This window comes from Podarcis liolepis, assembly GCF_965112155.1.
Source record: "Podarcis liolepis genome assembly, chromosome: 3".
NCBI classification, from domain to species: domain Eukaryota; kingdom Metazoa; phylum Chordata; class Lepidosauria; order Squamata; family Lacertidae; genus Podarcis; species Podarcis liolepis.
The window spans coordinates 36,020,285-36,035,612 of NC_139557.1; the positions used below are offsets into that span (position 1 = coordinate 36,020,285).

General features: G+C 42.9%; 1 long non-coding RNA gene across 2 annotated transcripts in view; it reads right to left on the bottom strand.

Annotated features, from left to right (window-relative positions):
- Positions 1-5,487: 5,487 nt before the first annotated feature.
- The window catches only part of LOC310703527, a 42,074-nt gene continuing 32,233 nt past the window's right edge, over positions 5,488-15,328 (bottom strand). Inside the window, exon 3 of one of the 2 annotated variants that reach the window (XR_014524219.1) lies at positions 5,488-6,278. This is a non-coding gene — a long non-coding RNA (uncharacterized lncRNA). Of the gene's footprint in view, positions 6,279-12,156; positions 12,851-15,328 lie in introns of those variants that run through there. The other variant, XR_014524220.1, reaches the window with a different exon arrangement.

Genomic DNA, 15,328 nt, shown 5'->3' on the forward strand with positions numbered 1-15,328 from the left:
AGGAGTTGAAGTGCTGAAGTATGGGAGGGCGAGACAGCAGAGTACTTAACTGGTAGGTAGACTGGAGGCTGTAGAATAAATGGTGAGGGAGAGGGCTGGAGGTTAAGAGAGATCAAACAAGGGCCAGAGAAGGGAAATTTACTGATAGCAAAGAGCTCATTGAGAGAACAAAGTCAAAAAAATATGACCAAAGCAGCATGCTGCAGAAATGCTGATCAAAGGGAATTGTGACAGAAAGCAAGAAGCTGAGAAATCAGAGTCTTCAGATAAGGGCAGGGACTTGAGCAAAAAAGGAAGGGGAGGAGGCAGAGTGAAGCATCAAAAGCAAGGAGAAAGGATGTGACAGAGCTCTGAGGAGGTGCAGAGTTGACACCCACATGCAGGGAACGAGAGTGGGAGGAGAATAAAAAGTGCACGAGGACCTAGAAAGAAAACAGGCTGAACCACAACAGGGATTCAGCTCAACCACCATGTTTAGCAGCACAGAGAGCCTTGTTTCATTGAGGCAAGGTCTGGTCAGAGGATCTGAGCCCTTCCTTTGTGAGGGGAAGAAGGTCCAATGGGCAGGATAGGAAGAGATGACGCAACATAAAGAGTTTTTTTGTAGGATGCCCTTGCAGGTGACATGCACCTGTCTCCCTCAATAGTAATGAATTAATAATATATAATTTATTTATTTTATAAATAAGAATAAATTAGTCACAGGAAGGGAGAGTGCTCTTGTGCTCACATCCTGCTGCTGGTTTTCCACAGGCATCTGGTTGGTTATTGTGGGGGGGAAAGGATGCTGGAAAAGATGGGCCATTGGTCTGATCCTTCAGGTGGTTCTTACATTCTTAAATGTTCAGGAGGAATTTAAAAATACTCCTGGCCGAACAATACTGTTTCCAGAGACGTTGAAATGATTAGCTGTGAGGGTATATGATTATTTTTAGATGTTTTGAATTGTTTCAAATGCTTTTAGGTGCTTTTGAATGTGTAAACGATTTATTTTATTTTATTTTTGTTGTATTGTTTTGCTCTAGGCCAGGCTTCCTCAACCTCGGCCCTCCAGATGTTTTTGGCCTACAACTCCCATGATCCCTACCTAGCAGGACCAGTGGTCAGGGATGCTGGGAATTGTAGTCTGGAGGGCTGAGGTTGAGGAAGTCTGCTCTAGGCCTTTTTCTATTTGCTGCCCTGGCCTCCTTTGTGGGGAAGGGCAGTATACAAATGGAATATAGATAGATAGATAGATAGATAGATAGATAGATAGATAGATAGATAGATAGATAGCAAGTAAGTACAAGCAATACAGGTGCAGATGGGTGCAAAGTTGTGGCCTGTAGTATAAGCCTTCCATTAACGTTCTTCTCTGAAACTCCTGGCTGAACACACCAGGTGTCCCAAAGCCAGCCATTACCACAGAGCTTTTAATAGGGAACGAGCAATGGAGAATGAAAATAATTGACATTTCTTTCTTCCTCCTCCTTTTTTGCAAAGCGAATTGGCATTTTACTTCTAAACCATGACACAGCCTGATATCTTGGCACTTTTTCTTTCTAATTATATTTGGCTGAAATGTGTATACCTATTATAAATGTCCACCATGCCTACTCTAAGTTTAAAGATGTATTTGAAAGAACAGTATGCTATTTAAAGGTTTGAATTGTTTGCATCATTCTAAATGCGAAAAAATAAATGCACCTTGTTGAAAGGTGACCCATTTGCACCTGTCAGGTGGATGGATTGGTAGGGAAGGGCCATTGTGTTATTCGAATAATGCCTTGCTCACTTTATTATTTTGACATCCATTTTACCTTTCAGCTATCAGTAGCTGCTGAAACAGAAACAGAATAGGGTACAGTGATCCTCTGCACAGTTAACCAATGGAAAAAGGAAGGAGGAGGAAAGGGCTGAGTTCAGAGCTACCTGTGGCGTCATTAAGTTACTGGGAATGTGATGTTACACAGGCACTGACAAAATTAAAATGCACTCCTAAAGGAAGATGGCTTGTGTCTGAAAGAAGCTTGTTACACTCCTAGCAGTATTGCATATCGTTAGAGATAATTGCTTCTTCCTTTTGAGTAGAACGTTGGATCTCAAAAGTCTAATGAAGTTTGAGTACAATAGTGGCTAGAGATAATAGTACACAAATCTTCATTTATTGGACAACATGCTTGATTCAAGAGTCACATGGGGATGGCAGACATAGCATAAATTAGAGAGGTTTTGTGCAGCACAAAGATTTGTATGGGATAATGATTCGCTTGAGTTGCATAGCTGCAGGGCTAGGTCATCATCGCTCATGAGTGCAACTTCAGAATTTAAGAGCTCCATCTTGTTATCACAAATTGGAATCTGATTATATTCTTGCAGGTTCAGGCTGTACCTTGCAGTTCCTTACTAAAGAGCAGAACTGTACTTTGTTCTACTTTATATTTATGGCAGTACTTTAAGGCAGTGTTTCCCAACCGGTGTTCCGCGGCACACGAGTGTGCCGTGAGACATCGGCTGGTGTGCCGCGAGATGCCTGGAGGGAGGCGGGCGAGTCGGGCGGCGAGAGGCGGGGCGGCGGCGGCGAGGAGAGGCCGCGCCTCCTGCTGCTGCCTGGCGCTCCTCCTCGCAGCCGGCAGCGCTGCCTGGGCGCCTCCGCGCGACTCTGCCTCGCTGGGTTTGGTCTCCCAGCAGAGACGGGTCACACGCGCCCCTCCCTCCCTCCCTCAGCCTGCGCGGAGGGAGAGCCAGAGAGAGGCATCGCTCCTGCGCTCCGAGGCGGATTGAGCGCAGCTGAGAGGAGCTGCCGAGGGAAAAAACTTTCACTTTTGTGCGTCCCTCCCGGCGTGACGCTGCGCGCTGACGTCACGGGGCGGGGCTTTAATGGTGGTGTGCCGCGAGATTTTTTTTCAGTAAACAGGTGTGCCGTTGCCCAAAAACGTTTGGGAAACACTGCTTTAAGGAGTTTATTTTAAATGTGTGTTAGATTTTCTGCGATAGTCTACTCTGAGTACTAATTAATTGTAACCATATGTTGAGATATCACCAGCTCTTTCATTCTGCATGCAATGATTTCCCCCCATTAATTACTTTTTTTAAAAGACCGGGTTTGGAAGAAAATAGACTGGACACCCCTTGTTCATATGTGTGTTATTGATGGGGAGGTGAAAGACTGAAGGAGAATGGAAAGGAAAATACAAGGATCTGAAGGATCATGGTGGGGAGAGAGAGGAAGGACCCCATCATACTTCCTTCATGGGATAAATAGGTTTATTTATTCCACCTCAATCTGAGAAGACCTAGGTGGTGTGTGTGTCCCATCGCAAATGTAAAATAAGGACTACTTCATGAATTATATATTTTCATGTTAAGACCTAAGCCTCTTAAGTGTGCACCTAAGAATGAAAGGATACATGAGAGAAATGTGTATATGCAAACATATTAGCATACAGGCACACATTCATGAGGCAGGATTGGCTCTGAACTGTACATCTGCTGGCATAGTCTGATTAGAGACTGGATACATATCCAGAATGTATGAAATAGCCTTTTGGTGCGAATCACAGGAAAATTCTCAGTTTGCCCACATTTTAGGACCCTTACCTGAGGCTCTCTCTAGCTATCTAGAACAATGGAGGAATGACTGAATGAAGCAAATATTCTTAAGGGCTTCTTTGGCAGTTTTCAGCATCATGGAGCACAGACAGTTCCAGACAAGGCAGACCTTTCTGCTCTACTATATTGGCGCTTTCTCTCTCTCTCTCGGACAGGCAGGCAGACCCAATTCCACAACACAAACCCCTTGGGCAGCTGCAAAGGACCCAGTACTTGAGCAGGACCCTGACTCATTCCTGCCCTGTCTCGTCTCCCCATTTTAAATGTCTGGTTTTCGATATAGAGTTTCCCACAATATTCCACAGTAGGGATGGACGAATGTGTTAATTTAAGCTCACTCTGTTTCTCATTTTCCCCCAGTCCTAAATTCAGTTCTCCACATTTCTGCAGCAACTTGAGGTTAAAAAATAAATAAATCTCCATGAAATTTCTTCAGTATTTTAGTACAGATTTCTCCTAATACCTTTTATATACAGTTTTGACTAGTGCACGTATTTTTTGCAAGCAATTTACCCTGATATACTGCATACCTGCATGCTATTTTCAGATATATCCATTTTTATGCACTCTCCCCCTTAGTATAGGCATCATCCCCCCCCCCCACTCTCAGGACCAGAACCAGCTCTGTGGGCTGACAGGAGAGAGGAATGTCCATCATAAAACACAACTTTGCTTTTGTTCTTCCATATTAAGTTAGGGTAGAAACAGGAAGGCAGGATAGCAAGCAAAGACCACAGAGTTTCCATGCACTTGAGGTGCCAAGCAGGATAAATACAACAGTACTCCTTTGTTCAAGACATTTACCTGATGTACCCCTCACCCCATCCCCATTGCCAGAGCCTCTTTGGAGGCTCTGGTTATGTTGCAGTTGCCCCAAAGAGGCTTGCAGTTAAAGCCCTGGCCTTCAAAGGCAAACCTAATGGGAGTGGGAGGTGTTTTTGAGTCCTAGGTTCACTTCCTCATTACCGCAGTGCCTTATTAATCACAGATGCTCAGCAGCTTTAATGGGAATGCTACACAGTGACGCAATTAGCTTTCCATCAGGTGAGTGCACAGCAGAAAAGAGTCCCCAAGGAATGCTGTTCACTAGCAGCAGGTGTTAATGAGGTACTAACAAGGCAATATGTCAGAACACAGAAAATTGCCCATTAGCCAATATCCATGGAGATAATGTTGAAGTATGGCACCTTATGACAAAATATTTAAAATAGGTGTGTAAACAAGTGTGTATTGAAACAGGCTGCTGCCACTCAGACTCTAATATTGCACTGTTGAAAACGCAGGTATGTCCACTATCTGATTTCATGGTGAAGCTCACAGTAAGCCATCTAATCTAAGCCCACGATTCTGCAAGCACTTGAATGCTCAGCTGCTTTCATCCCATTACACAAGGGAACTTTGTGTTGTCGTTTTTCACATGTAGTTTCTGAGGATGTAAATAGCAGGAATGTTGAAATACACACCAAAGTCAAGGGAACAACAAAAACAACAAATTATTTATACCCCGCCCATCTGGCTGGGTTTCCCCAGCCACTCTGGGCGGCTTCCAACCGAATGTTAAAAACACAATACAGCATTACATAATACAGTGGTGCCTCGCAAAACGAAATTAATTCGTTCCGCGAGTCTTTTCGTCTTGCGATGTTTTCCGTCTTGCGAAGCACGGTCCATCGCAACTGCGCCTCTTCAAGCGGCTTTAAGAAAAAAGCGAACAAACTCGCAAGACATTTTCGTATTGTGAAGCAAGCCCATAGGGAAATTCATCTAGCGAAGCAACGCAAAAACTGAAAAACCCTTTCGTCTAGCGAGTTTTTCGTCTTGCGAGGCATTCGTCTTGCGGGGCACCACTGTACACAATACAACACAGAACATCACTGTAGTTAACCATAGCAGACCCACTGTTTTAAACCTGAGTCTATCCCAATCATGTATAAAGGGAAAGAGTGGAGTCCAAAGGAGTACTATGGACCCACCCTGCTTACTTCCCTATAGCTTCTCCTTCCAAACACTTTTCTCCCCAGGTAAGCGCTTATATGAACAGACCGTACCAAATAAAACATTGGGGGAAAGGAGGTCTTAGCACCCATCTAACCACTCCATATACTCTGCTCTAAAATGTTTATGTGGATCCTCCTGAAGCAATCACAGTTTAAACTGAGTTGCATACTCAGGGGGATCAGCACTGATTCTGGAGTCCCCAGTGATGCACCTGTACCATATCTTGTTTGCAAGTATGACTCTTCCATATTCTGAGGTGCAAAGCTAAAACAACACAGAAGTGCACCTAAGGGAAAAACAAGAGAGAAACATCTGATGTGTTTCTGACTCATCTGTTGAACATGTCAACTTCTGATGCCGACTTTCAAAGTTAATGGGCTAGCATTTTAGTGTAGGAGATGTATCTTTGTAAACAACCAGTTGAGCCATAAATTTAGAGCGAAATGAAGCCGGTGGCCACAGTGTAGATAACTGTGGCTAGCTTTTCTACATGGCACTAAGGCTTTGATATATGACAGTTTAGGAAACAGACTTGTATTGTGGTGAAGGTCAGGAGGTTGGTGGTTCTTCATTAGAATTTATTTGTGTGCCAACCAGAGTTCCTAATCTAGATCATGCCTAGTAGGTGTAAGAGTCACAAAGACAATGATTCCTCAATTTCATTCTTTCTCAAAGGGCAGCAGCATGATCTGTTGGAATAAAATGAGAATTTCCCTAATCATTTATGGAGATATTATATATCTTCACCCTAAGCATAATTTTATTCATTCATTGGACTGGATTTACAGGCCACTAAAAGAGGAAGACAACTAAAACAAACAAATGAATGAATTTACCAAATCATACATGATATAATGGGAATACTAGTAGAGATTGCAGAAAATTCTATTTTAAGGGAAAAAAACCTTCTACAGAACCAAGTAAAAATTAATGATAAACAAAAATGAGCTCCCTTTTGTGGCTTGTTTTCATTTAGCTGTATCCAGCTATAAAAGGGCTCTCAAAGAGTGCTACCAATTAGCTATCAGTACAGAACAGCTTCAGAGAGCAATCCCTAAGCTTCCGGTATCTTTGTGACAACATCCTAATCTCTGTAAATTATTTGGAGTTGCATTTTTTTTTTTTTTAAAAAAAATCCATTAGAAGTGCTTGCTCTTCTCAGTGTAACACAAACGGCTGCTTAAAAGTGCCTGAAATGATTTCATTACATGTTTGAGTGAGGAATTATATGAAGTAAGAAGACTTACAATGACTGGTGGTTGTTGGTGTCCACTAGGAATAGTAGGGCAGAAGGCAAGGAGCTCAAACAGTGGGAAGAGTCAATGAGAGGCAGGGCCTACAATTCTAGTTTTGTCTCCATTTGCCCTCCCTGCTGAGTTCTACAAGGTGCAATGCTGGGACTAAAAAGGAGGAGGAAGCTGGCAGGAGGTGCCATCCCCTGGACTGGTTGATGATAGCAGGCAGGTGACTTCACCAAGTAAATTGTATTCAGATGGAAGGCAGGGGAAGACACATACGTTTTCATTTAAAAATGGAATACAAACCACTCCCACAGTCATATTCTCTTTCAATGGGACATTTTATTTCCTGCCTGAGAGAGGTGCACTACCAGAGTGCTGCATGCTTTCCAAGAAAGGCACTGAGGCTGCTATGCAAGGCATCCATCCCTAAGAATTGTTTCTGGTCCTTGTCAATGCAAGTGTTGAATCCATCCAGTTACCACATTAAGATGTGGAAAATTAATACGCATATGAAGTTAAATATATATTTTGTTGCTGTTAGCATTTATTATGCAGATTCAATCACAAGTTATATATTAAAACACACACTTTTAGAAATGTGCTCATTTCTAAATATATTTTATCCTAAAATACCACTTTGTTTTAGGGAGGGGCAAATTAAGTCAATGTGCTTAACTATATGGACTAAACAAAACTCTCTTCTATTTCTGCTATAGAGTAAGTCCCATTGATATCGGTGGGGCTTACTTCTGTGTAGACATGTATAGGTTTGTGTCATATGTTGTCATATGTGTGTCATACATGTGGAGGAAAACCTTAAACACGTTGCAGAGTTCCCAAAAAATAGACCAGAGGCAATAGTACTTCATTCAGCAGAGCTTTACATGTGCTGGAGGCAAATGTAGCATAATGGTTATCAAATTCAGAACAATCAGGATTGGCTCAGTCCATACAAAATCCAGTTGCAGCATTTATAAACTTAACTCATAATAAGACTAAACCTTACCACTAAGCATTCTATGTACAGAAGCAGAAACACCACACCAGAAGGAAGAGAGAGAGAAGAGAAAAGTAAGACCCAGACTCCTTTTGGCCTATATTTATAGTCAGCACGACTCTGCAGAATAGAGATAAGAGGGTAGTTCAAAGCAGGTTCCCAGAAGGTATAACCCAAACAATCATTAACCCTTCTGCCTCTGCTTCTCTCACACAGAGAAGCTTCTAGAGATCAATACTTTCTGCACTAAGAAATGCAAACTGACAGGTTGCACCACAGGGAAGGGAAACTTCTGGACTGTTTTTGTTTGAGAGGTTGTTGAGTTGCAATGGTGGTCAATACCATCCATTTCATTTGAAGAATTAAATATTGTCTATCATATCATTATGAATTTATGGATCAATTTTTAAAATTTATATACAGCATTTCATTTATATATTTCAAAGCGGTTAACAATATACAGTACACAATAATTAATACTGTCCCACTGCCACCCCTGGACTCTTTTCTGCACTGAAGAGTCTGGTCTGAACTAATAGGTCTGATGTTAACATGTTTGGCAAGCTGCTCTGGGTGTAAATGGCTGAGATATGATTTGTACTCTGAAACAGTGTTCTTCAAACTAAGCTTTGCAAACCCCTTTCACATGTATTTGTCTGCCTAGAAGTCCCCCCCCCCACATGGGATATGGAGACCTTTTCATGTTGTGGAAGATTTTGGGGTGCATTCTGAGTCACACTGCCAGTCTATAAACAGAGTTGTCTAGGCCTGTTTGGACTTTGTCTTTGTCCTACCTGCTGTTCCTCAGAAACTATCCAGGAGCTACGCATCTGAGGGCAAGGCTAGCTTTACTTTCAGGGAAACTTGTCCACCATTGTTGATCTTCACATCAATGACACCCTGCTAAGCTTCTAAGGAACCCCAGGGTTCTTCAGAACACAGTTGGAAAATGTCTGCCTTGGCAAATTAAGCACAAAGAGTAAGAAAAAGGCAGGAGGCTATATTCCATGTTTTCTTTTTGGTATAAGTTCAGTTTTCAACCTGCCTAGGTTGTACTAAGTGCTGACTGGCAGCAGGAAATAAAATAAGTGGCCCTGAGCGGAGCAGAGCAGAGGCCTCACGTTGACCAGTATTGATCAAACCCCACCCAGGTCAACAGCTGGAAGCTTTCAAGCCTTCAAGCAATCTGATGCATCAAATGTACTTCAAGCACATTGTGACCTGAAATAATGTCTGCATTTTAAACATGTGCCTCCTATAATCTCTCACTCCGTGATGCAGAAAAGTGCATAACCCTAACCCATAGTAAATTTAAGTTCACTTGTGCTGCTTACATGGCAAATGAATTGCACTTATATCTATAGCTTTGTTTGTTTGTTTCCTTGTATCTTTTCTTCATAAACTACAGTCACTGTTGAGCTCCATCTATAGCTCCTTAAGTTACTATGTCCCCCCCCCCCCCATTTCCACTGCAAACAATAATTCTTTACTGAAACTTAATCCCCTCAACTATGAGGTGAACAGTGTGTGGGAACTGTCTTCTCAATAGTGTTTCAACTACCCTGGTTGGTGGCGGTGGCGGCGGGGAATGGAGTCAATAAGGAAGATACTTTACATATGAGGAGTTCACCTGCTTTGTTTTTTCACCGCAGTTGTCCAAAAGCACAAGGCTTCATTCAAGGCTGCAGAGTGCAAATGGGACTTAAAAGAGGCAGCAGCAGCTTGAGGTCGGGTTCATACTTTATGGTATAATGCAGCGTTTCCCAAACTTGGGTCTCCAGCTGTTTTTGGACTACCATCATCCCAAACTAGCAGGACCAGTGGTCAGAGATGGTGGGATTTGCAGTTCAAAAACAGCTGGAGACCCAAGTTTGGGAAACACTGCTGCATTGCTTATCTGACCTCCCTGCATACTGGGATACAGCAGAGAAGGGCGAGGCAGTGATAAGGTTAGGTAAAGGTAAAGGTACCCCTGCCTGTACGGGCCAGTCTTGACAGACTCTAGGATTGTGCGCTCATCTCACTCTATAGGCTGGGAGCCAGCGCTGTCTGCAGACACTTCCGGGTCACGTGGTCAGCGTGACATCGCTGCTCTGGCAAGCCAGAGCCGCACACGGAACGCCTTTTACCTTCCCGCTAGTAAGCGGTCCCTATTTATCTACTTGCCCCTGGGGGTGCTTTCGAACTGCTAGGTTGGCAGGCGCTGGGACCGAGTAACGGGAGCACACCCCGCCGCGGGGATTCGAACGGCCGACCTTTCAATCGGCAAGCCCTAGGCGCTGAGGCTTTTACCCACAGCGCCACCCGCGTCCCGTGATAAGGTTGGTATAGTGCAAACATGCCAGCAGGGGCACCAGATTGGCTCTATTTGCACTATGCCAACCTTGGCACTGCCTCATCCTTCCCTAGCTCCATTCTAGTATGCAGAAAAAACCTCTCTCAGCTGGAAGGGGGGGTCAGGTAAGCATCACAGCCCCTTTGTGCTATCTGTTGTTCCCTTTCATCTCTGAAGGGGAGGCCCTGCTGCTAGCTGTGGCTTATTGTGCAGTGACTTGGGACAGGGCCTCCTCTGTAGTGGCACCCAGGTGATGGCATTCTCTTTCTACAAAGGTACACTTTGAAGCATTATTGTAAGGTTTTCAGTGCCAGCTGAAGAGGTAACTCTTCACCTAAGCTTTGGAAGATGGGCTGATTTGCTGTAACTGAGTAATGACAATCTGTTGTATTTTATATTATTATTATTAGCCTCTTAATCTGGTTTTAATGTATTGTATTTTGTTTTTACAGCTTTACAGTATAAGCAGCTATGCTTGTAAACCACAACAGAACCATGTGTCATAAAGGCTGGCACAGAAACCAAGTTAATACTAATAATAGTTTTGGAACGTGTGAAAAGGGCTAATTTGCAATAGTATGTGATCTGAGGTGCAGGGCTGTTGCTATTCTTGTAGCAAACTGTCCCTTCGGTTCTCTAGCTGCAAAGAGGTCCTCACTTCAGAAAGATATTTAAAACAACCTTTCAACATCTCAAGAATTCAGCATCTGACCATTAGCTTAACTGTTGACACAGGACTGGGGAGCCTTTGACCCACATGAAGTTGCTGAACTACAACACCCATCATCTATGACGACTGGACATGCTGAATGCAGCTGATGGGAGTTGAAGTCCAACAATTAACCACTTCCTTCTTTCTCCGAATTCAACTCAGCCCGCTGCCTCTGCAGGAGAATGTATGGAACAGGGGTGGTTCTCCAGGGCTAACTTACTACATCTTCACATAATCAGGTGATTAAGATGATGTTTCAATCATTTACAGGCTTCAACCTATGGAAAGCCTCCATACATGTGCAACATTGATATTGGACTCTCCAAGATACAGAAGGTATAAGATTACATACTCTACAGCTTCACACTGTGTTTTGCTTCCTGGTAGGAAGAGATCTGCCATGGGGGAAGGGATACTCCCCAGTTTAGACCAGGGCATGAAAAACAAAACAAAACTCTATGCTTTAGAAGGCTACACTGAAAACTATAAAGAAAACAGCATTTTATTTTGAACTGAAGGTAAACAACAGGCAACAAAAGCGCAAACACAACAATTCAAGTATAATCATTAATTAAGAGGAAAAGGAAACTCTATGGCTTCATATAATGGGTGAGCTATTAAAAAAAATCTTAAACACAGATAGTTCTTCAAGTCCCTGCAATCTGGTGCTTAAGTCCCAATTGGTGTAAGGCTCTAAGTGATATCACCAGATCCTGCCCCCCTCCCCAGGATTATCCCTTGGTGCCATATTCCTTACCTCTCCCTCCCAGTGACCAGTTTAGAAGCAAGAAGAATATATGGAGGGAGGGATGGTTGTGGCCATGTGATTTGCCAGCAGCCCATTTGGGGTGCTAAATATCTTCTCCCTCCTCAGAGTGGGCTGTCAGAAAAACAGCCCTATCTAGGAGGACTAGAAATATTGCCTAAGTAGACTTGTATGATCCATTCAATCATGTCTTATGAAGATTTCTGAAACCCACATTTACTTTTAACATTTCTAGGTCTGCAAGCCACAAGATAATAAATAGCCCAGTTATAATGGCTGTCTGTGTTTCTAACATTAGTAACAGAGGACATTAATTTAGGACACCGGAAGGTCCTTAAGGCCCCCACCTTAAATAACTATAGGTTCTATTGTTTAAATATTTTTGAAGTTAATAAAAATGTGGGAAACACATACACAATTAGAAAATTAAAATAAACACACTGTTGTGTGGGTTTCTAAATTACTTCCAAAGAGGAAGAAATCAACATTATGAGTTCCACTTATTCTTATGGTTTCCTACTTAGGATTCTAATTCCCTCATTGATAAATTATGCTGTCTGGGATCTAAGCCAATAGTTTCCAGAAGTGAAGAAATCCTTATTGATCTGGATGAGCAGGGAGAGATCTCTCATTTGTTCGACTTTAAGTAGCTCTGTTACTTCTGATCTCTGTAAATGTTTTGATAAACTGAACATCGGAATCTTATCACCATATTCCTGACACGGTACTAAAAACAGATTGTCCTATCTGCTACTATGATGGGATCACAGGAAAACACTAAACATTCAATACAAATGGGTATTGTTCACCCTAACGCAAATACACTGATCAAACACACTCATATTAGTGGTATTGTTGAAATCACAGTTAAGGAAATCACAAATATTAGCTTCATTCCAAAAAATTCCATACATGTTCAGACACATGGTAAAATTCAATATGAATGCTTTTAAGTATATGGTCCTACATAGGAATAAGCAAGGAAACGAGGGCTGCATAATTTATTGGTTCAGCAAATTAAAACCCCGTAAGGGATAACATATTCTGCCAGCCCAGGGATGGGGCAGAAATTGCCAAAAGCAAATCCTTGTGTGGACTCCCTGTGAGGAATTTTTCTTCCTCTATGTTCTGGACAAAAAACCCCTATTCCTGGATGTTCTTTGCCACAGCAGGGGGACAGCTGTTGAGTGTTGTACATAGGAAGGAGCCACTGGTGAAACAAGTTTTAAAAAAACATTTTAGCAGATCCTAAACTGGATTTATGAATGAAATCACAACAAAATGCATCCTGATCAATAATTCCAGATAATGTATCAATGGTACGTAAGACTTCTAGGATTGATCTGAGCATATTGCTTCCGAATGAGATGCTGTAGCGTGTCTTACAAATGTTTCCAAGAAGGCTCTAAATGCATTAAGGAAGCACTATACTTTAATATAGATTGATCTGATAGCAAATTACAGGTACAGTAAAGTCCTCTGAACCTCACTTTCAGATGTTCCATTTTTTTATTCCAGGAATCATTTTACAAAGGTATGAAAGAAGCTGCCTATCGGCACTGGAATCTAGTCACCATTTGTACCAGAATAAACACAAATCAATAGCTTCCTTGTGTGCTTTGACTAATCAAGATGGATTAAAGCATGGTGACAGTCTGTCTAGGCAATACAACATGAACGGAATGTCTGTCATTAATTGGTGGCAGGCTGCATTTCACAGCATTTTCCTTTGCAGGGGCAAACAAGTACATTCGGCTCTGGATAGGGGCGCAATTATGTCTGCCTAATTTGCCGCGGGTGGGTAAAACCTCAGCGCCTAGGGCTTGCCGATCGTATGGTCGGCGGTTCGAATCCCCGCGGCGGGGTGAGCTCCCGTCATTCGGTCCCAGCTCCTGCCCACCTAGCAGTTCGAAAGCACAATTAGGTGCAAGTAGATAAATAGGTACCGCTTTCTAGCGGGAAGGTAAACGGCGTTTCCGTGTGCTGCGCTGGTGCCGGTTCGCCGGAGCAGCTTCGTCACACTGGCCACGTGACCCGGAAGTGTCTGCGGACAGCGCTGGCTCCCGGCCTCTAGAGTGAGATGAGCTCACAACCCTAGAGTCTGTCAAGACTGGCCCGTACGGGCAGGGGTACCTTTACCTTTACCTTTAATTTGCCGCGGAGCTAAGAAGCAGATAGTTCCAGCCTTTTCCTCCCAATCTCCCAAATATTCTAGGTCCCTACCCACTTGGTACTCATACATCTCTCACAGCTTAGTTCCTGGTGTCAGGAGTTGAGGCCTGGCCACATCAGAGATTGCAGTGGTGGTACCAAATTCTATGGCTAGGGGAATCAATGTCTTTCCTTCACCACTGAAAGTTGGTTTAAAATGTGAACACTTGAAAGGTTTAAAACATTTGACATCTTTTTGGAGAGATTTATTTAGCTACAATAACAACATCAATATCTGCCTAGTGTTTTTAATTATCCTGTGAATCTTCTCAGTAGTACTCTTTGGAAATCAAGCCATCTTGTTGTTCATAATGTTTAACAGTTCATTAAAAAGCCTGTCTTTTTCTTCTTCTTTTTAAGTGAACACCACTTTTCAACCATATAGTCAAGGCAGCATAAATATGACTGCTATCCATTTAGAAAGGTCTTTTCATATTATTTATTTCCATTTTTAAATGGTATGTCAATTTTGCTCAAATAAACATGCTCAAAGCGCCTCACAACAGAGCAACAAAAATGCAAATCAATACATCATTACAGTAACAATCAGGTATAGGTAAATCAATTCAAAACACAACAACAATCCGATGAATGACTCACTTTGATAACAGGAGCATTATAACACATAAAATCTTGAAATATAATCGTATAACTATCTATCCATCTAATACTATAATCATTCTAATGCAATCACATGTCAACAACATAGCCAACACCCACAGCATGACAGAGCGTATTCTCCCTAACAGAGAGCACGTGTTGCAGTTGGAGGAACAGGCCACCCCGTTATGACTAGGCAAATTTGGTGGAACCCAGCCTTTAAGAGGTTAACTGGGTTGCTGGGGAATTTTGATTGTTGCCAATTCAGAGGAGGGGTCAGAGGTTTTAAATATAGGGGCCAGACGATGGGACGTCCTCTTGGCCGTTTTGCACCGGATCACCTGCCCTCCCTCCCTTTAATTAGGGTGGTTTGTTCATTTGACCTTGCTATGCCTGTCATGGGGTCGTTCGCCTTGGAGCGAGGGCCTGGTAGGAATTTTGCCATTTGGCTGATTGGCTGGTGCCATTTGGTTTTTGCCTACTGCGTAGCAAATCGTCACAACTTGTAAGGTTGGCGGTTAGGCATTGGTTAAATTGGTGCTTGGAGGGGTAAGTGCCTACCCCTCCAAATGATGTGGAAAGGGAATTCCGTTAAAGGAATCCAGGGGCTTGCCATTCGTTTCGTCCTTGTCCGTGGAGCCGGACTTGAGCCGTGCAAGCCCCAACGGAACATGAGGGTGAGAGGTGTTGGACTGTGTCCCAGCTTTATCTCTCACCCAATACTTGTTTCCCACGCTGGATTCCGGTGGTGTCCGGAAGGGCCAGCTCTGTCCTTGGGGGCAAGGACAGATAGTCATAACCAATGCCTAAGCAACCACTCACATTTTTTGTATTGAATAAAGTTGTGGCCAAAATTATGCCAAAAACCTTAAACAAA